Source organism: Bemisia tabaci, chromosome 4 (assembly GCF_918797505.1).
Source record: "Bemisia tabaci chromosome 4, PGI_BMITA_v3".
NCBI classification, from domain to species: domain Eukaryota; kingdom Metazoa; phylum Arthropoda; class Insecta; order Hemiptera; family Aleyrodidae; genus Bemisia; species Bemisia tabaci.
In genome coordinates, this window is record NC_092796.1 from 13189396 (window position 1) to 13211174 (window position 21779).

A 21779-nucleotide genomic window follows, 5' to 3' on the forward strand; every position below is an offset into this window, starting at 1 on the left:
AAAAAAACTAGTATTTTCATGCCGATGCGTGGAGGAAATTGTTCTTGTGGTGGAGCGGAGGCACTCAAGTGTCAATGATGCATTACTTACGAAAATTAAGGACCCATGACTTACATAAGTGACATCTGACATGACACCGAAATCTTCGTGATAAAAAACTGAGCTGCTGGAAGAGTGGGTGGTGAGGTTAGGTTAGGTCAGGGGGGGCTGAAAAATCTCAATATCGAGAATCACCGTTTCTAGGCGTTTCTTGGCCTCTTGAATGTATCCTCAAAAGTTTCAATAAATTTCATGAAATTTCGTGAAATTTCACTCGAATAAATTTCATGAAATTTTCCATCTCTGACAACAAGACGAATATGCATGGGGAGTATTAGGGAGTCGTATCTCGTGCCCTCTTGCCGTCACGCAACAAAATGGCGGCTAAAATCGAAATGATTCAACCGTCGTTGTTTGTTTTGTCCGCATTCGTGCCATAGATTTTTGGTAATGTAGATTTTTGCCGGGCAACTGAGACAAAATGATCATAAAATTCCTACCTTTACTTTTCGTTGTTCGTATTCTTTTGGCTCTAAACTTCATGTATTCACTGCGAAGAAAATGATTTTCAGTAAAAAAAAATAAAAAAAAAAAATAAAATAAAAAAACGGTAGAAAAAACCAAAAAAATAAAAAACAGCAGAAATATGTACTCCAACGTTACATACAATGCACTGAGTACTGGGCTCTTCATCTATAATTCTTGAAATTTATCATTTAAATGCAAATAAAGTTTAGAGCAATAGAAAAGAAAGGTACTTAGGTACATACTATTTATTCTAATCTTAGAGAAGAATTTTACCTACTGAAATGAATAGCACAATCATGACTATTTTTCGAGGGACACAATTGTTTTACGATGCCATATTATTTATAGGAGAGTAACAAGACTAGCTATGTAATCGGAAAGAAAGAAAAAACAGGCGTGAGGAACAACAAGAAAATGTATTATTATTAAATTTAGGAGCATGAGTGAAAAAAAGGAATTAACGGGCAAACAAATCAATTTTTCAAAAAAATTGAAATTTATGAGGCCTTTTGAAATTTCACTGAAATTTCACTTGAAATTTCACGTGAAATTTCACATGAAATTTCAAGGGCGAACTCAGGATAGTATGTATTCTGAGAGATCCGGAACATTCATAAACCAGCGGAATTCGTTCCCCACGCCGGGGGGGTCTGGGGGGTATGGAATACCCCCCAGGAAGGCGGGGGGTCCGGGGGCCCTCCCCGGAAAATTTTTGAAAATTACAGTGTACCAGACGGCCGTTTTCCGTAGTTTTTGGCGAAAAATTGATATTTTCAAGTTTGATTTATGAGGTCTCAAAGAGCGGTGTACACGCATGTAAAAATACTTGAAGTCGCATTCCTCCACTCACCACATTCTTTATGTGTGCTTTCTATAAAGCACTGACAGATACGTACTTTTACACTTCACATTTTATGAATGAATATTGGGTGTACCAAAGGGTAGGTTGAATAGCTCCAACGAATGAAGGAGGTAAGTATAAGTAACATTTTTGTGATTTTTAGAAAGACGATTTTAATGTTGAAAAGTTACGTGGGGTCCTGCAGCAAAAAAAATTATTTAAAATGGTATTTTGAGATGAGATTTGTTCAAAATCACCGCTACACGTATTTTAATTTTTCAGTAATCTCACTTACTCCCTTCATTCACTGGAAGCTTTTTCAACTGTGAAATTGTATCGCGTAGGGAAAGGCTTTTTTGAGGGTTAGTCAAACATGCTCCTTAGAAGATATATGAAAACTGACAAATTTCGCCCCTCTTTTCTATCATGTTATTCCTGTTTCGGAACCTACCTCTTTTCTTCAATCTTTTCTTCCCCTCCCTCCCGCCCCCTTCTCTCCCTCCCTCCCGCCCCCTTCTCTCCCTCCCTCCCGCCTCCTTCTCTCCCTCCCTCCCCTCCCCCTCTCACTCTCTCTAAAAAAAGTCATTGCCATTTTGGCGCCCCCACCCCCCTAATAAAGTGGCGCCTCGTCTTCTTTCATAGCGGAAGTTTACAGTCATCACTACTCATTGTTATTTTAATTTCGTTCTTTCCTTAAATCTAGCGCCTTTTTCACCCCCGAGTTAGCCTCGTTGACCCATCGGAATTCATTTAACGATTCCGTGTGCATTAAAAATATTGGAATTTTCAATCCATACCTTTAATCTTGACGCCTTATGCTCAGTGCTGACTTTGACTTCAGCTTTCAGGTGCTCTTCAGAAGATATGAAAACTGACAAATTTTGCCCCTTTTTTCTGACGTTATTCCTGTCCCAAAATTCTCTGAAAAGGGAATTAAACTTACTTTCGTCCCTCAGCGAAGTAACTAAGAGATAATACCTCGGTTTCGTTTCTTGCACGAGCGGCAGAATTAAACACCGGTAAAAAAATGAAAACGCAATAAAAAAATAAGGAAAAAACTTACGTCAACATTTGGACTTCACAATCGATTCCATAAGCGCTCACAACTCACAACTCATATCTCAACGAACACGCCACACCACAATAATTCAAAAAAACAACTTGGTCGAAAGACGGGCGCGTATCTGAACTCCTGCATTTCTCCGCAGCTTCAAACGCGCTACACATGCGGCTATAGGTCTCGCTGGGACTCGTTCCCCGACTCATTTCCGTTTCCGTTCAACCGCTACAGGACAAAGGATGATCACCGCGAAAAGCGCGTATCAACTCAACCTCCAAATTCCAATCTGCCGCTAATCCAAGTAAGTGACGGAGCTCAATCTTGCTAACTGGGATCCGGTCGTGATCGGGTGATACTCATTATTGTATATTCAAGTGCTGAATCCGAATATGACCTCCGTCTTGTCAATCACCCTTCAATTTTCCGGATAATGGGCATTGTTGGTGTTTTTGCGACTGTTGACCCTCGCAGCATGTAAGTAAAATTTTTCTCAGGTACAAATTTAAACCTAATTTAAACTGTTCTGATGTGTTTTGAGCCGCTGAGTTCGAAAATGACCTTCGTTTTTTCCCATCATCCTTCACTTTTCCGAAAAAGTGACTTTTTCCCAAAATGAGCAAATTTGACCTATTTTTGTCAATGCATGACAAAAATACGTCAAATTTGCTTATTTCGGCCTATTTGGAAATTTGTTGGTTTTTTTTTTTTTAGAGGATCTAACTATAAATTTGTTTTTCTCCTATCAAAATACTCCTATATAGATATCGATTTCCGCGCAAATCCATTGACAAACAATCGGTGTCGGTTTGATATTGACTTCGGGTTTACTCGAAAAAGTTTCCTTTTTCTATGCTCTTTTGAACGAGGTCTAACAAAGGGGGTCTTCCCAATTGAAAAAAATAATTGGTTTCCGTCCCCCCTCCTCTCCCCAAGGGATCTCCCGGAAAATTGGAAAATTTTTGAGGGCCAAAGTATAGCTCCTTATGACCTAGGTACATCCCCCAAGTTTCAAATCTTTGCCTCAATTAGGTAAAAATTTACTTTAGAGGGGATGAAAAGGACTTATGGATCACCTTGTATTTCGCGCGAATATCGCCATATATATTTTGAAGTCGATTTTCTATATATTGACACATTTCTTACATATTGCACGATTTTCGCCGTATATTTTGAAGTCGCTTTCCTAAATATTGGCACATTTCTCATATATTGCGACAGTCTCGTACGTATATTTCAACATTTCCTATATATTATCTTGAATATTTCTTATATTACTTACATAATTTCTTATATATTGCCAACATGTATCTTTAGTTACAAAACGGCCCTTCATATCCATACTCAAACACCCAAAAATCATCAGTTCCATCGCAACTTTTATAACGGTGCATTGCATTTGCGAAGACAATTGTGCGCCGAGCAGTCGCGATCGGCCTACACAGGATCGCGGCTCCTCGCGACGGTTTTCCGTTCCACTCAAGCGATACATCGAAAGCAACAAGGAACGCGCAAGATCAACGTGAAATAATCGATTCGATCCTATCGATCTTTTGGTCGGAGAATCGATCTTTCGGAAGATCGATCCAAGAAGCGCCATTACTGTCTGCCAACTCACCAATATCCTTTTCTCACCTGATTAGTTCGTCAAAGTTGATTATTGAAACCACTAGTTTTCGTCAATTACCCTCCACTTCAAATCAAACTAAAAAACTGAGGTAGTTTTACATTTCAAAGGCAAAATTTGTCGTGGATGAGTAAAAATCAGTGGAAATAGTAAATATGCAATCGGGCGATGCAAGCCGCGCGTTGCAAATTTTGACGTTCTCCACGAAGGCAGTACTGTTCACTGAAACTTTAGAAGCATGAACTCATGAAGGGCGGAGCCAACTGATTTCATTTCATTCCATCGTGGCATGACTTTGAATTCTTGAGGAACATGTAAGTAAGTATATTTTTAGTGTTTTCCAAGTTCGGCCCATCCATATCAGTCATTTTCCATTTCTCAGTCGTTTATCAAAACTATCAAAGTTATCATGGAAGTTCGAATTTTTTAATAAGCCTGCAAAGCAATGACAAACGTGAGAGACAGTGATACGTTTCTGTGGCTCCACAAATAAGCTTGGAACCTGAAACTACTCGTCTTTTTTTCACGTTCTTCGAAGGAACTTAGCGGAAGTAAGTCATTTAATTCACTCCAAAACTCACTGTTTATTCTATCCTTCACAGCGCCATGAAGCTGGGCTGAAAACATGTGTTATTTTATGTAAATTATGGGCAAACGCATCTCAGTTATCCTGAAAAGTTTTGGTGGAAGAATTTTACCCCCAGTCTTTGATAAGACCTACCATTGGCTATCCGATTGCCGCTGAGCCTTGCAGGAATATAGAGTAACCAGTATATACCTATCAATAGCACAAAGTTAGGGAGCATGGTCCAGCTTCGGGGTGCACGACGGCAGTTCCCGCCAATTGCCCTGGCCCCTTGAGGGCGCCTCGCCGGTCAGCCAGCCCTTACCTAGAGTCTGTCATCAAAAGATTTTATATAATTTTTCCAATTCATGCCAAGGACCCAAAGACAGAGCGTTAGAAGCTAAAAATGAAACTGGGCCCCTCATCGGTTGAATGTAGGTATTACTGCAAAACCAGGACTACCTACTTTCAAATCTGAAAATAAGCAGGAGGTTTCCACCTAAGTTGACCCAAGAAACTCTTGACTGTCAACTTTTTGTATTTCCATGTGTTTTTTCACAATCTTCAACTGTCCCTGAAAATAATATGTATGCAAAAAATATATTTGTAATGTAAAATACTTAACAACTTTCATCACATTCACATGTTCACCTGCGCAGTGAACTTTGAATAGGTACTATTGGGAAATTTTCTAATTCAATTTAGTCTAAATTTGATTTTGGACTACTAAAGACAATTTCTGAATATTTACTTAAATCACTTTCACAGTACAGGCATTTTTTCTAGCCACTATGGATTATTTTAACTCGAGAATGTAATGGTCACTTCAGAAGCACTGTGATGAAGCATTTTTCCCGCGCTTCTATAACCATTATACGGGGAACTCCAGCTTCCATGTTTCTTGCCATAATCGCAATTTCTGCAAAAAAATAAGCTAAACTTGATATTTAATGAAATATTACCCTCATACCGTTCATGATATGTCCAAATCAGGTATTTTAATTGAGGTAGGTATGGGAAAGAAATAAGCTAAAATTGCTTGACCATTTCAAATCAAATTTCAGCTTGCTGCGCATGAAATCCCATGCTCATTTGCACACACATACAAGCGCGCAACGCCAGGCTGACTTTACTTCTTCCCTGCGCTTTTCGATACGAGTACTCCGTCTTTATGTCTTTGATTCATGCAGTGTTTGCAGTTGACGACTGTAAGCTGTCCAAGTGAATTTAATTTCATTGGTCAAGGATAAATTCTAAGTTAAAATTTTTGCCTCTATTTTCTTTTCCAAGATAATTTTGAAATCTTTAAGTAGATTATTAACTCTTGTTTCATTATGTTTTCAGTGGAAATCTGAATTAGAAGAAATACTGGCGGTTGCCCTAATTGATCCTGAGCAATGGGTTTTAATGCTTGCTGAAATGATGAAGACATACCCAGCCACTGGAACCCTCAACACCGACATTTGCAAACTGAAAGAAAATAAATGAATGTTCTCCGATCTGGCCAGGGATTTAAAAAAATTGGGTATTCATTTATTCTGAGTCTCCCTTTCCTTAATGATTGCAATGCACTTGTATAGCCTCTAGTATGAACTAATTTTTATGTAATTCCGAAATCGTACTGTTCAAAGGATGTTTCAATGTTCAGTGCTAAAATATAACAGGTAACTATACCTATCAGAATACTGCTGCACTAACTGCTGCAGTATGAACCTTGAGGTCTTGCCAAATTTCACCTGACAATATACGCATTTTCAATGAAACTTGAGAATATTTTTCCTCAAATTTCTCAGAGAATTTTATGCACAATATTATTTAAATTATTTGAAATTTTCAAAGAAAAATAGTCACAAATACTCCGCAAAAAGAATTTTTAATGAGAAGAAATTTTGCATTATCCGCTTGTTCCTACGGCGTTTTTCCCTACCATGGTAGAATAGTTCCTCAATTTAAAATGTTTTTAAGGAAGTGCAGGTTTGGAGGCCTTTCCAGAAAGTTCTTCGGAACAAATATTAGACAGAAGTTTCCTCAATCTCGGTAAATTTTTCTTACTCCTTATAAAAGTCAAAAGTATGTAACTGGGCTGAAAAACTTCATAAATTATCAGGGCCTCCTGTTTTTTTTTTTTTGATTTTTAGTTATTTGTCAGAGGAAAAGAAAGAAAGCAATTTTCATCAAAAAATTCTCTTATGCCCTGTGGAAGGATGAATGCAGGAGAAAAGAATTATAGGAAGACATATCTAGGAGAAATTGAATGATGTAGGCTGTTTCCTTGTTGATATCTTCCTAGTACCAAAAGTTCAGTAATGATGAATATCTCGTCCATTAATTTTACTTACAGTTTATTTCCCTTCAATAGCTTAAGTACTATATTTTAATAAATTTCTAGTGCGCAAACATAATGATCTGTTGATGTTGCTGTTGGAATGCCATTATCTAAAAAAATCTGCACTTGTGAGCAGTTTTGGCCAACAGGTAACCTTATTACCACGGCGTATCTGGGTGTATTTTGGGCCAATTTAACTGGCGGATCCCCTTGCGGTCCTTTTCGCCCGCGCCGCGTCCCCATAGTGAACCTCAATAATAATAATAATAATAGTAAAAAAAAAAACTTTGCAAATATTTGTAAGTCCTAAGTCTCTTTCCAGAATCAATCAAAATTTTTACCTGCTTACTTTTTTGAAACACCAATTATGATTATCTCTTTTTAATTAGCCACTATGTTCTAACTAGAAATAAACGTCACCTGAATTTGCTTCAAAATTTTACGTAGAAAACGACATACCCAATAGGACTTTTAGAAATTAACTTCTGAACGAGATATCAACAAGTATTTTAACACAGGTCAAGTGTTAGTGAATTTACACTAATGACGTCTTTTGTATTTCTTCCATTTATTCAATTCAATGTTTCTTGTAAATACATCTCATAACATCTTGTTTAAGAGTTGATTTCCAGATTTTCTCTTTTTTGATTAATTTTCCTTGTGAAATTTTGAAGAGAGTATGGCGTGTGGTGCTATACGTAATTGGATTACACTTTGCAATAAGAAACCATTATTTCTGGCCTATTTTAGAAACAACATACATGCTATTGGTTTCCTCATGCAGATATGTGCTTTTAAGGGAGAGTCAGAGATAGTGGTTCCTTATTGCAAAATGTAATCCAATTCATACCTTGTCTAGATGCCCACTCCTGTAAGAGTTGCAGGGAAAATATGTGAATGAAGTTAGGTTTATGGAAGCAATAAAATTATTATTGTGGTCTCAGCTTGGCAAAGGAAAGGGTACGTCGTTCTGAAAATATCATGGCTCCCAACGCCAAGTGCTTGAAAGTAAAGTAAACAACCAGCAAAAACACAAAAACCATGATCCTTAACTGCAAACATGAAATATTATTTAACAAATAAAAATGTAATCTTAACATTTGTGTGCTGTAGAACGTGTTAAAAATCATGGTATTGATGAGGAAATGCTAAGCCTCTGTGACACACTTGATTTTTTGTTGGCAACTCATTTTTATATTCCTTCTGATTTTTTGTTTCAGTCTGGACCACCGAAACATTTTACATTAAAATGTAAACCTAGATCAGCTGCGCTGCGAGCCGAACTCATGCAAAAATTGGCAGATGCAGCTAGTAACTTAAAGAAAAGTGCCGCAACCAACGTACCCGTTTGATCAAGAGGGATGCCGAGGAAAATGACTGATACAAGTATGTTTCAATCAAATTATTATAGCATCTTTCAGGGTGGTCACTGTCAGGGAATACAAGGAAAACCAGAAAGTGTCAAGAAATTTTAAAAGGTCAGGGAATACCAGAAAAACTGGAAAATGTCAGGGAATCTTGCAAGGTCAGAGAATACCAGGAACACCGGTAAATGTTGGGGAATTTTAAAAGGTCAGTAAAAACCCATAAAAGTCAGGGAAAATGACGATAGTGTCTCAGAAAAATTGTTCAGTCACCTTTGTTTTTTCTCAAGAAGGGGTTTGACGTTTTGGACAATAAATGTTGTGTGAAAACTATTTCAAACTATGTCCTTTTAACCATCTAAAATTTCCTTAATCGTCATAGAATTGTACCCAGATGTGTCAAGAAAATCAGGGACTCTATATTTTCCAATTCTGTGGCAACCCAGTTTCCATCTTTAATGATTATCTCTTATCCATGTGGTGGATTATTTATTAAGCGCTTTGCCGGATGAGATTTAGCCGAACTTGTTTTTAAGGTTGCCATCCCCTTTAAGTATTTTTCAGTCTCCTCTAGAATGTACCAGTCTACAACTTGTTGTCTACTACTTTGTTCAACATGATTTTTGAGCAATTTAAAGATCAATTCCTCCTTTTGCTCAGCAACTATTTGCAGCAGACTCACCGAGCAAGTTATCAAAAGCTTTAACCTCTCTATTTGCTTCAGCTGCTACTCAAGACAGGCCAATTACTGAACTGTGTAGGTTGATGAAACCAACAATATGTTGATCTTCAGTCATCAATAGTTTTATTTAACATGTATGGAAGTAGACTAAAATAGTTATCTACCTAATTCATTCATACGTTTGCTCCTTTGGTTCATTTTCACTCAGTGGCAAAGAATTTTTACAGGGTGGTAGTATAGTTTTTCTCACATAAAATTTTGCGGAAAAACCAAAAAATTCATTTAAAGTTCAAAATGTCATTCTTAAGGGGGAAAAAAACTAATTAAAATCCAACCATAGTCAAAAGCGGGCAGTCGAGTTGATGTAGCAAAGCAATGCCTGAAGATAAGTTCAGCCAATTAGCAAGTGCTGCTTTCCCTGCCTGACTACATCATAAGAGCCCACCAAAAATATCATGTCAAATAGGTTCCATTTTTGACATTTTCAAAACAGAGTTCCTTTGTCATTTTAGGTCAAATAAAAGTCTGAAGAAATTTCTAGAAGCTTAGTTCACTGTGTACTTTCAGAAAATGTACTAAAAAATAAAAGGTACCACTGACCCATTGTGTCTCTTCTCTGCCCAATCTAACTTTTTTTGTCTGGGTTTAGCTCCGTTGAAAGGAATTCCAAGTCGAGTGCCAGATGGCGGCGGTTTCAGATCTTTGCCAACAGCTTCTCCAGTTTTACTGAGAGGTCCTTCGATTCGGGAAGATGGTGTTATCAAAATTGTTAGATATAATAGAGCAGCCTATAGGATATGCCTAAGCTAAGAAGCGGTCAAGGATGCAAGGTATAGTTTCTCACTCTTCATTTTAGCTTATGCTATTTAAGTTTTTATTTAAAAGCAACATTATTCCATCAACTTCAAGCCGTCTTTTTGCAAAAGGACCTTGGTGCCGAAGCTTTTAAAATTCACATCATTTCATCAGGTGTTTTACAAACATTTTGACCCATAAAGTGTTCAAAATGTTCAATCAAAATTGAATGATGAACCTTGAAACTTTCTGTCTCTTTTTGGCCTGACCTGAAAATGTTATGACTGAATGTTTTGAAATATGACCGTTTGAAGTTTATAGCTGAAGAATCTAGTGCGGAGGGAAAGGAAGTAAAATTTAAGTAGCTGCCCAGGTCAAGGTGCCGAAATGTTGGGTTAAAATGCAATATTACTGACATGTTAGACAAATATTAAATTACCTCAGTAAACAAATATTGTTTTCATGTAACTAGAGCCAAGAAAATGGCAACTGTATTTTTTCATGATAAACTGTACCTACTCAGGGGTGACATCCTCAATCTTAAACATTAGAATGTCATCTTTAGCCGTAGAGACAGGGCTCTGCCAACTCTATTACCAGGTTGTATGTACTCAATGGAGATAATTTAGAAGGGGGAGCGGAGTGGAATTTTTTCCTGAAAAATGAATTAGACGGCTCCTAACTCATTCTTTTTGGTAACAAAGTGGTAGTATAGTGCTAAACTACTCTGCTGCCAAATCAAGGCCATTAATTTTTATTAGATTCAAAAAATATTTTCAAATTCAAATTTTTTGAATATTTTGGACTTTATTTTCTTGCGAAATAGTGTAGACACAGCACTACTCTACCACCTTGTTACTGTTTGGGCCACATTTTTAGTATTTTTCTCCTCCCTCATTTTTTAATGTACCAGGAACCATTTTCTTTTTTAAAACTCAAACGTTGATTTTCGAACCTAGTTTGACCAAAGTACCTCATCTAAAAAACATTCCTCAGAAAAGTAAACAAAAATCAGAGTCAATGTAACAACTGTAGTCATTCCCTAAATTTCTCTGGTGTTTTATTTTTCGAGTAGAAAACTTACCAACACTGATACCTAAAATTTTCTTTATAATAGAGGGTAATTTCAAAAAACGCCTAAAGGCACAAAGTAGTTGAGTTCTCTGTTAAAAAAAAGAAATTAGTTTGTAGTATTAAAATGGTTTATTCTCAAACTTTGTCTTTTCACGTCACATTGATTAGTCTATTTACTTGTGTGTTCAATTAATCTTGTTTCATTCATATAAATTCAGTTTTTCTTCTGTAGAGTCTTTACTTACACGTTCTTTTTTTTGGAAATCCCCACAGAATTGGAAGATGCGAAGCGTGCAGCTGAATTGGCGCAAGCAGCTCAGCCTGTGACTCAGGTCACAGCAGCACTTGCCATGCCTGCAACACCTGATTACACAGCAGGGTTGACATTGCTCAATCCTCCAACACCCCTGCAACCCCTGGTGTCTATGCTTTCATCGACACCTTCTAATCCAATGACAGTCACGACACCAATTAAAGAACGTGAGTTTCCTCTCCAGTTTCGTGAAATTTATCTCTCAGGATCGATGGCATATTTTATTTCCTGAAGTAATCAAATAAATTCAAGGTACACTTAAGGCGGTCCATGATGTCAAATCAAGCAGCAGTGAAGAATCACACCATCCATTTCATTTGTTCTTTCTCTTTGAAGTGTTCAGCAGAACCGAGTCCATTGCGGTATTTTCACAATCATGCAACTTTTTCTTTACTGTAAAGAAAACTTAATCCATGTACAATAATTGGACGGAGTTAAACAGAAAGGAACCAAGCCACATCGGGATCGAACCGAGATAAAGAGGTTTAAAGTTTGGCTCCTGCATAAGACTCAATGTAAAAGATAAACTTCAAGTTCAATTTCTGCAAAATTTGCTCCAACAAAAACTTTGAATTTTCGGCGATAACTAGTAGAGCAGTGGTTAAGTTCAAAACCACTCATAACTCAATTTTTTCCAAAATGTGGGTTGGTTCCTTTCTGCTTAACTCAGTCCAATTTAACTTACAGGATTTGATTTACTTATCAATAGCAATCTTTTGGTGGTAAAATAAAAACTGCTCAAACTTTGGGGCGCTTTCCAATGAAAAGTTGCACGGATATGAAATCATCATAATGGACTTGATCCCTTGGTGCTGAACGTAAGCTGAACAAAAAGAGGAGGTTTTTGCTTGAATAATAATGATTAAGCAAAAACTTCCTTTGATGATTGTTAGCATTATGTGTCAGTGTTTAAACAGGAATGTTTAAAGACGGAATACATTTTTTCTACCCTACCACAAGTTTGGAAAAGAGATGCCTTGTTTTATTTTCACATTCTTTGCCAATGTAAACCAACTATGAGTCTCCAAAACTCATTTAGAATGCGAATTTCTATTCAGCATATTTCACTGAATCTCTGATCTTTCTTATTTTTCTTCTAATAGCAACTACAAAGTTAGTGCAACCCTCACCGGTGTCATTCAAAACAGAAGTTATAATGACTTCCCTGCAAACTCCAAACTCTGTGGCTTCCACTATTGTTCAACCACAGTCGCATCTAGTTGTGCATGAACAATTATCACAACAGCAACAACAATCGCAGATATACCAACTGCAACCTCAACCACAGTTGACTCAAGTCTCTCCCGCGCAAATCTCACAGCTACAAGCATCAACACCTCAACAAACTCAGCCAACTTTTCAGAACGTCATCCTCAGATTACTCACATTACTCAGCTCACCGTTGCGCCTCTCAGCATCTCGCAACAGACCAATTTGGCACTTACAGTGAGTTGACTTTATTTCAAGCCTGAAAAATGTTCACCGAAACTTCATGAAAGAAATTAAAGTTAAAGTATCTTTAATGCAAGTGTCAGAGTGCAAATTGTTAATAACTGGACGTTTTCTCCTCAGTTTTCTGACATTGACCCTACAGTTATTACAAGACAAAGTGACGCAATAACAGAAGCTGCTTTCTTCTCATAAAAAGTATGAAAATTAAAACAAAGAGTTCAAATGTTACTCTGTGACATTAGAGGAGATGTTTTGTAGCATTGTCCTAGTTCACTGGATTTCCCTCCGCAAGAAATCCTCAACTAATGTAAACTCCTTCCAGAAAGTGTCTCTTATTGTTTGTTAAAAATCCTTCTCCTTTTAACCTCCAGTTCAATATTTTTCAGAGGGAGCAAATGATAGAAGTGCAAGAGACGTTCCAGACAGCGAACAAGGTCACAAGACCGGAAAAAAGCTCTAATTCTTGGTTTCATGACTGGTTCAAGAGGTATATCATTCAATTCCTATCATTACAGAATAAATCTTAATACTTTAAAATTTCATTGATTTCTCTAACTGAAAGTTTTTAATCTATATCATAAAGTAGGGCTGTGCGAATATTCGCAATTCCGACTATTCGCGCCGCGAATATTCACTTCGTCTGCCTGGCGCACTATTCGCAAATTACGAATAATCGCGCCGTCACGAATAGTGAATTTTTGAACTGACATTTTCAAATATTCGCGCCCGTCACGAGGAACGAATTTTCAAATATTCGCGCCATCAAAAATAACGAATTTCCGAGTGGCCGTCAAGAAACGTCGCGAGGACCTGCGCAAGACTTCCGCTTCCACCCGAGAAATCGCAAACGGCGGATTTCCTATGATTTTTACCGACTTTGCTGAGTTTACGAGCAGCAAGCGTGATTGCGATTGAAGGAATTAGCAAAGAGCCCAAATTAAGGATTGAAAGACACAGTAATGTCTAATATAGAAAAAAAAAGTTCATAAACACATTTTCATTTACACCAAAAAAAATAGAATGCTAAAATGTGTTTGGTGATCCCTCGATACTAGCTTGACTGCCCGCGCAGTTACCTTCAAATCCTGGGAATGCATATGCAATTGCAGGGACAGTCAAGCCAGCATCCAGGGATCTTCAAACACATTCTTAACAGCCTAGGCTACTATCATAGCGTTTCATTGTTTTCTGTGCAGGTGTATGAGCAAATGGAAAATTTTTAAAAAAATTTATCACGTTTATTTTTGTCGACTTTTGTAATATTCCCGAATTTTCACACTTAAAAAAGTCATTTCAAATTATTCGTTTTACTATTCGTAGCTGTGAATAATTGACTTAAATTATTCGCTATTCTCTTCGCTATTCTCTTCTCTAGTCGCGAATAGTTGCCGAAATTATTCGCTATTCGCTTCGTTTGGAAAATTTACTATTCGCACAGCCCTATCACAAAGCGATCCTTATTTTATTTTATTCTCACTCCCAAAATAAGTCTCTGAGATGAATTGTTAATCCAGTGAATTTTTGATCCCCTGAGGCGACAAAGACTTCAGTGCGTAGGAACACATTTTTCGATTTCATTTTCAATTTATTTCAAGTTTTGTAGGTAAGAATTTCAGCTTTTAGCAAATATCTTCTTTTATCCTGAGGATAAAATTGTGAGCTTGTTAGTTGGTTTTTGTATCATTGGAATGCATATAGGTACATTTTAATCCTTAAGTTTGAACCCGTAACTTGACACATCGATGGCTTGATGCAGAAAATATGTATCTCAATTCAAATTGTCAAAAAATATACAACCATATCTTATATTATTTCAAAGCCCTGGTATAAGTGAGTCAGCCTAATGTGAGGCTGATTCACTTTTACTGGGGAGGAAAGCTAATCAAAGCATTTCCTTGCAACTATGAGTGGTTCCATAGGAAAAGAAGAAAATTTAAAGAAAATTTCAATTGAAACTGTCGGTTGATTTTTCTTTAAAAAAATAAAATATGTGCGGAGACTTACAATGCAGCAAACTGATTTTTGCATTTTTCAACTTAAGCCATGGGTATTAAGAGTGTGAATGGCTTATTTTCAGGACTACGATTTTGGAACTATGAACTCAATATTATAACTGTGTTTTAATATTAGTCGCAGGTCTTACAAGACCTGCTGATCATATGATTAATACACCAACTTTTTGTCATCTCTTGATCTTTTTAAAAACGTTGCCATGTTGTAATATTTTGAAACGGTTTTTGGTACTTTCTGTAGATGTAACACTTTAACACCTTATCAAGACATAAATCAATCAACTTTATCATGTGCTCATTTGATTCCAGAGAACCCATGTCCGCAGTTGTGTAACATTGTGACAATTAAATTAAGTGAAAAGTTGGAAAATGTCCTTCAGCAAGACAAGACTTACTTGACGATGTTGGTGGAAACCTACTTCCAAATGAATTACAGCTCTGGTGAATGGAAACATATAAAAAAATTTCGCAACATCGATGCCAACCAACTGGTGCAGCAAAGAGCAGCGACTGCAGCAGCAGCTGCCGCTCAAGCTGCAGCCCAGGCTAACCATCCCCATTAACGAATGTAAGTCCTGAGTTACATCTGAAAAATGGTTTTTTTTCCTTCTTTGCTCACTCTACAAAATAGGTTAAATGATAAGCAATCATTCATACATCATTATATACCAACAGTGAAACTACAGGAAAATGTTTCCGCTGTTTTCCACATTTCATTTTTCTATTGAAAAAATACACAAGGTCATAGTTTTAAAATTTACCTGATTCTCCTTCCCTTTATGAAGAACTAGCAAAATGCCTGTGACTGGAGTCACGGGTCTAGAGGCTGCTAAAATATCTACAACCGTTTATAAGTAAACGGTAAGTGCGATTCAACCAAAAATCTATACAGTTCTTTATAAGACCAAAATGGACAAAATAACAAAATTTAAATAGGCTAACGTAAATCTAACGATAGTTGTCATGAACGAAAGAATTGACAACACAGGTCGGGCAACTATTATAGGTGGGATAATCTATAAAGCTTTCAAGCAATCATGTTGCTTAAAAATTTGATATACTTAAGAAAATGGGAGCTGGGCTTTTGAATATTGCAAACGAGATATTTGTTCCTGTAACTTCACCATTGATACATGCATTGGTGGATGTTGAAACTTGACTTGGCAAAAAACTTGGGGAATGAGTGTTCAGCAGAAAAGTTATCTTTGAGATTTTCTTCATCCGTATGAAGAATATCCAAAAATTGGGTGCATTTTTTTTTTAGTCTGGTTTTTTTTTCTTTCTTTAGGAAAAACCAGTTATTCCAACAGCAAAGATGTAACCTCTCCAAAACCGAAGTTGCTCCTTAATGGAAACTAAGTAGGATTGTCAAAATTGGTCATGCCTCACTCCAATCACTCTATATTAACTGAATGGCCAATCAACGTTTTTTGAGACTTAGTTTTTGTATTTATTTTTTTTTTTTTTTTTTTTCTGCATGCAATTAATGCTGTTCGAACTAAATCTGAACTCGAAGTTTCCTACTCTTTTTCTTTGAACATTTCACTAAATTCATTATGAAGAAAAACATGTAACATTACCAACAGGCGATTTTGTACTCTTTAGGCATGCAGGTTTTTAACTTCTATCAACTATATTTTTTCTGGATGATGCTTGAAAACATAACCTCACTTGGGGCCATCTGGCCATCTGGACCATCATTTTGGGACTATCTGAACCATGCATTAGTATGCACTAGTGTTAATCTTATACACAGTCGTTTAATCAGGAAGATGTTACCCAATAAATCTTTCTAGCTAGATTGGTACAAAAATTCTCTGGAAACAAATAGATCTTCGGTAAATTTTGGTGATGATGGAGGGGTATCGATAAGAGACTTTTTAGCCCCCCCCCCCCAGCTATTCCTTGAGGAGTTCTGTTTTTTGATTTTCACCTGCTTTGCCTCATATTTCACCACCATTTTAAATACACCAATCATGAATTGAATCGAAGTATGCGAAAACGTCCGATGTCCAAAAAATCAACTCTTGGTAAACCGCAAAAACTGTGGAGGCCTTTAGAATCGGCGTTTTGAAGAAAATCAAGGCATGTGTTTCTTAGTAAAGGGTTATAGAAAAGGCACACAACTGTGTCCCATTCCAACTCCCATTCAGTGCTGAGTAATTGTAAAAAAAGGGCTTTGGACATCGGACGTTTTCGCATACTTTGCAAAAATCTGCCCAAAAACCATTATTTTTGACCCCTCTAAAAACCTTTAAACTAGAGTAAAACATAATGTCAGACCTCCAGTAACACAAAAAAAAATATTTCTCTTTTCTTCGAGGCTTCAGTAAAAGTTACGTGACGGCGGAAGAAGAAAAATAATGGACATCGGACGTTTTCGCATACTTTGAGATTGCCCCTCAAGATATGTGTTCAGGATTGCCTAGAATGCATGAAATCGATTAGAATTATATAAAGTAGGGTGAAATTATTCATCTTCAGAGGGTCCTGAACGAGAATCCAAATTTGCCCCCTCGACAAATCTTGGGAACCCCCCCGAAAACCCCCAACATCAAAAAAACAGTCAGAAATTCGTTATTTTCTTTCGTTGTTCTGCTACTAGCGCACGTTTTGAGAGCAGAAATTTTTTTCTCATATAATTTCTCATCTATAGGGAGTTCTTAACGAGAATCCAAATTTGCCCCCTCGAACAATCATGGGGACCCCCCCGAAAACCCCTCCATAATCGAAACAACTGTCAAAAATCGGTTATTTTCTCTCGTTTTTCGGCTACCATCGCATGCTTTGGGAGCAGAACTTTTTTTCTCATTTAATTTCTCATCTATAGGGGGACCTTAACGAGAATCCAAAACTGTCCCCTCGAACAATCATGGGGACCCCTCCAAGCCCCCCCCCCCCCCCCCCGATAAAAAAACGGTCAAAAATAGGTTATTCTCTCGTTTTACGGCTATTATCGTCAAAGCCGTTGATTTGAAGACAGAGTTTGTGGATATGTTCTCCTTTATTTCAATAAATAAAATAACAGCGGAAATTTTGAGACATCGCAAACGAGATAAATGGTTACGCACTTACACCGTCGATATGTTGTATTTAGGTAGGTGTAAGTATTTATGCATGCAGTGGCGGTTATGAATTTAAGGGCCCGCGCAGCCGCGACACGTAAGAGGCGATGGAATATCCGTGTGAGGGGGTGTGTGTGTCTGTGTTGGGGGGGGGGGGGGAGGTATGGAATCCCCAGGGACTAGGTGAGTCCGACGGATCTCTCTTGGAAACTTTTGGAAAATTAAGACACTTCAGATCCCAATTTTGTCGATTTCGAGGGGGGAGGGAGGGTTGGAAGTAAAAATAATGGAGTGGAAAAAAGTACGAGGGTCATCCAATGAGGTTCCTTACCTCTTATCTTCCAAACGGAAAGAGATAAATCAAATCGGTAAAAAAGTTCTTATAAGGCATACTCTAAGCTTTAAAAGAAGCTCAAGTTTTTGAAAATTGGTCGAGGGGTTCGCGAGGAAACTTAATTTTACTAGGCTACTATCATAGCGTTTCATTGTTTTCTGTGCAGGTGTATGAGCAAATGGAAAATTTTTAAAAAAATTTATCACGTTTATTTTTGTCGACTTTTGTAATATTCCCGAATTTTCACACTTAAAAAAGTCATTTCAAATTATTCGTTTTACTATTCGTAGCTGTGAATAATTGACTTAAATTATTCGCTATTCTCTTCGCTATTCTCTTCTCTAGTCGCGAATAGTTGCCGAAATTATTCGCTATTCGCTTCGTTTGGAAAATTTACTATTCGCACAGCCCTATCACAAAGCGATCCTTATTTTATTTTATTCTCACTCCCAAAATAAGTCTCTGAGATGAATTGTTAATCCAGTGAATTTTTGATCCCCTGAGGCGACAAAGACTTCAGTGCGTAGGAACACATTTTTCGATTTCATTTTCAATTTATTTCAAGTTTTGTAGGTAAGAATTTCAGCTTTTAGCAAATATCTTCTTTTATCCTGAGGATAAAATTGTGAGCTTGTTAGTTGGTTTTTGTATCATTGGAATGCATATAGGTACATTTTAATCCTTAAGTTTGAACCCGTAACTTGACACATCGATGGCTTGATGCAGAAAATATGTATCTCAATTCAAATTGTCAAAAAATATACAACCATATCTTATATTATTTCAAAGCCCTGGTATAAGTGAGTCAGCCTAATGTGAGGCTGATTCACTTTTACTGGGGAGGAAAGCTAATCAAAGCATTTCCTTGCAACTATGAGTGGTTCCATAGGAAAAGAAGAAAATTTAAAGAAAATTTCAATTGAAACTGTCGGTTGATTTTTCTTTAAAAAAATAAAATATGTGCGGAGACTTACAATGCAGCAAACTGATTTTTGCATTTTTCAACTTAAGCCATGGGTATTAAGAGTGTGAATGGCTTATTTTCAGGACTACGATTTTGGAACTATGAACTCAATATTATAACTGTGTTTTAATATTAGTCGCAGGTCTTACAAGACCTGCTGATCATATGATTAATACACCAACTTTTTGTCATCTCTTGATCTTTTTAAAAACGTTGCCATGTTGTAATATTTTGAAACGGTTTTTGGTACTTTCTGTAGATGTAACACTTTAACACCTTATCAAGACATAAATCAATCAACTTTATCATGTGCTCATTTGATTCCAGAGAACCCATGTCCGCAGTTGTGTAACATTGTGACAATTAAATTAAGTGAAAAGTTGGAAAATGTCCTTCAGCAAGACAAGACTTACTTGACGATGTTGGTGGAAACCTACTTCCAAATGAATTACAGCTCTGGTGAATGGAAACATATAAAAAAATTTCGCAACATCGATGCCAACCAACTGGTGCAGCAAAGAGCAGCGACTGCAGCAGCAGCTGCCGCTCAAGCTGCAGCCCAGGCTAACCATCCCCATTAACGAATGTAAGTCCTGAGTTACATCTGAAAAATGGTTTTTTTCCTTCTTTGCTCACTCTACAAAATAGGTTAAATGATAAGCAATCATTCATACATCATTATATACCAACAGTGAAACTACAGGAAAATGTTTCCGCTGTTTTCCACATTTCATTTTTCTATTGAAAAAATACACAAGGTCATAGTTTTAAAATTTACCTGATTCTCCTTCCCTTTATGAAGAACTAGCAAAATGCCTGTGACTGGAGTCACGGGTCTAGAGGCTGCTAAAATATCTACAACCGTTTATAAGTAAACGGTAAGTGCGATTCAACCAAAAATCTATACAGTTCTTTATAAGACCAAAATGGACAAAATAACAAAATTTAAATAGGCTAACGTAAATCTAACGATAGTTGTCATGAACGAAAGAATTGACAACACAGGTCGGGCAACTATTATAGGTGGGATAATCTATAAAGCTTTCAAGCAATCATGTTGCTTAAAAATTTGATATACTTAAGAAAATGGGAGCTGGGCTTTTGAATATTGCAAACGAGATATTTGTTCCTGTAACTTCACCATTGATACATGCATTGGTGGATGTTGAAACTTGACTTGGCAAAAAACTTGGGGAATGAGTGTTCAGCAGAAAAGTTATCTTTGAGATTTTCTTCATCCGTATGAAGAATATCCAAAAATTGGGTGCATTTTTTTTTTAGTCTGGTTTTTTTTTCTTTCTTTAGGAAAAACCAGTTATTCCAACAGCAAAGATGTAACCTCTCCAAAACCGAAGTTGCTCCTTAATGGAAACTAAGTAGGATTGTCAAAATTGGTCATGCCTCACTCCAATCACTCTATATTAACTGAATGGCCAATCAACGTTTTTTGAGACTTAGTTTTTGTATTTATTTTTTTTTTTTTTTTTTTTCTGCATGCAATTAATGCTGTTCGAACTAAATCTGAACTCGAAGTTTCCTACTCTTTTTCTTTGAACATTTCACTAAATTCATTATGAAGAAAAACATGTAACATTACCAACAGGCGATTTTGTACTCTTTAGGCATGCAGGTTTTTAACTTCTATCAACTATATTTTTTCTGGATGATGCTTGAAAACATAACCTCACTTGGGGCCATCTGGCCATCTGGACCATCATTTTGGGACTATCTGAACCATGCATTAGTATGCACTAGTGTTAATCTTATACACAGTCGTTTAATCAGGAAGATGTTACCCAATAAATCTTTCTAGCTAGATTGGTACAAAAATTCTCTGGAAACAAATAGATCTTCGGTAAATTTTGGTGGATGATGGAGGGGTATCGATAAGAGACTTTTTAGCCCCCCCCCCCCAGCTATTCCTTGAGGAGTTCTGTTTTTTGATTTTCACCTGCTTTGCCTCATATTTCACCACCATTTTAAATACACCAATCATGAATTGAATCGAAGTATGCGAAAACGTCCGATGTCCAAAAAATCAACTCTTGGTAAACCGCAAAAAACTGTGGAGGCCTTTAGAATCGGCGTTTTGAAGAAAATCAAGGCATGTGTTTCTTAGTAAAGGGTTATAGAAAAGGCACACAACTGTGTCCCATTCCAACTCCCATTCAGTGCTGAGTAATTGTAAAAAAAGGGCTTTGGACATCGGACGTTTTCGCATACTTTGCAAAAATCTGCCCAAAAACCATTATTTTTGACCCCTCCAAAAACCTTTAAACTAGAGTAAAACATAATGTCAGACCTCCAGTAACACAAAAAAAAATATTTCTCTTTTCTTCGAGGCTTCAGTGAAAGTTACGTGACGGCGGAAGAAGAAAAATAATGGACATCGGACGTTTTCGCATACTTTGAGATTGCCCCTCAAGATATGTGTTCAGGATTGCCTAGAATGCATGAAATCGATTAGAATTATATAAAGTAGGGTGAAATTATTCATCTTCAGAGGGTCCTGAACGAGAATCCAAATTTGCCCCCTCGACAAATCATGGGAACCCCCCCGAAAACCCCCAACATCAAAAAAACAGTCAGAAATTCGTTATTTTCTTTCGTTGTTCTGCTACTAGCGCACGTTTTGAGAGCAGAAATTTTTTTCTCATATAATTTCTCATCTATAGGGAGTTCTTAACGAGAATCCAAATTTGCCCCCTCGAACAATCATGGGGACCCCCCCGAAAACCCCT

At 37.0% G+C, this 21779-nt stretch overlaps 1 pseudogene; it reads left to right on the plus strand.

Annotated features, from left to right (window-relative positions):
- Positions 1-4348: 4348 nt before the first annotated feature.
- On the plus strand, positions 4349-15122 carry LOC140224429 (negative elongation factor A-like; annotated as a pseudogene).
- Positions 15123-21779: the final 6657 nt, after the last annotated feature.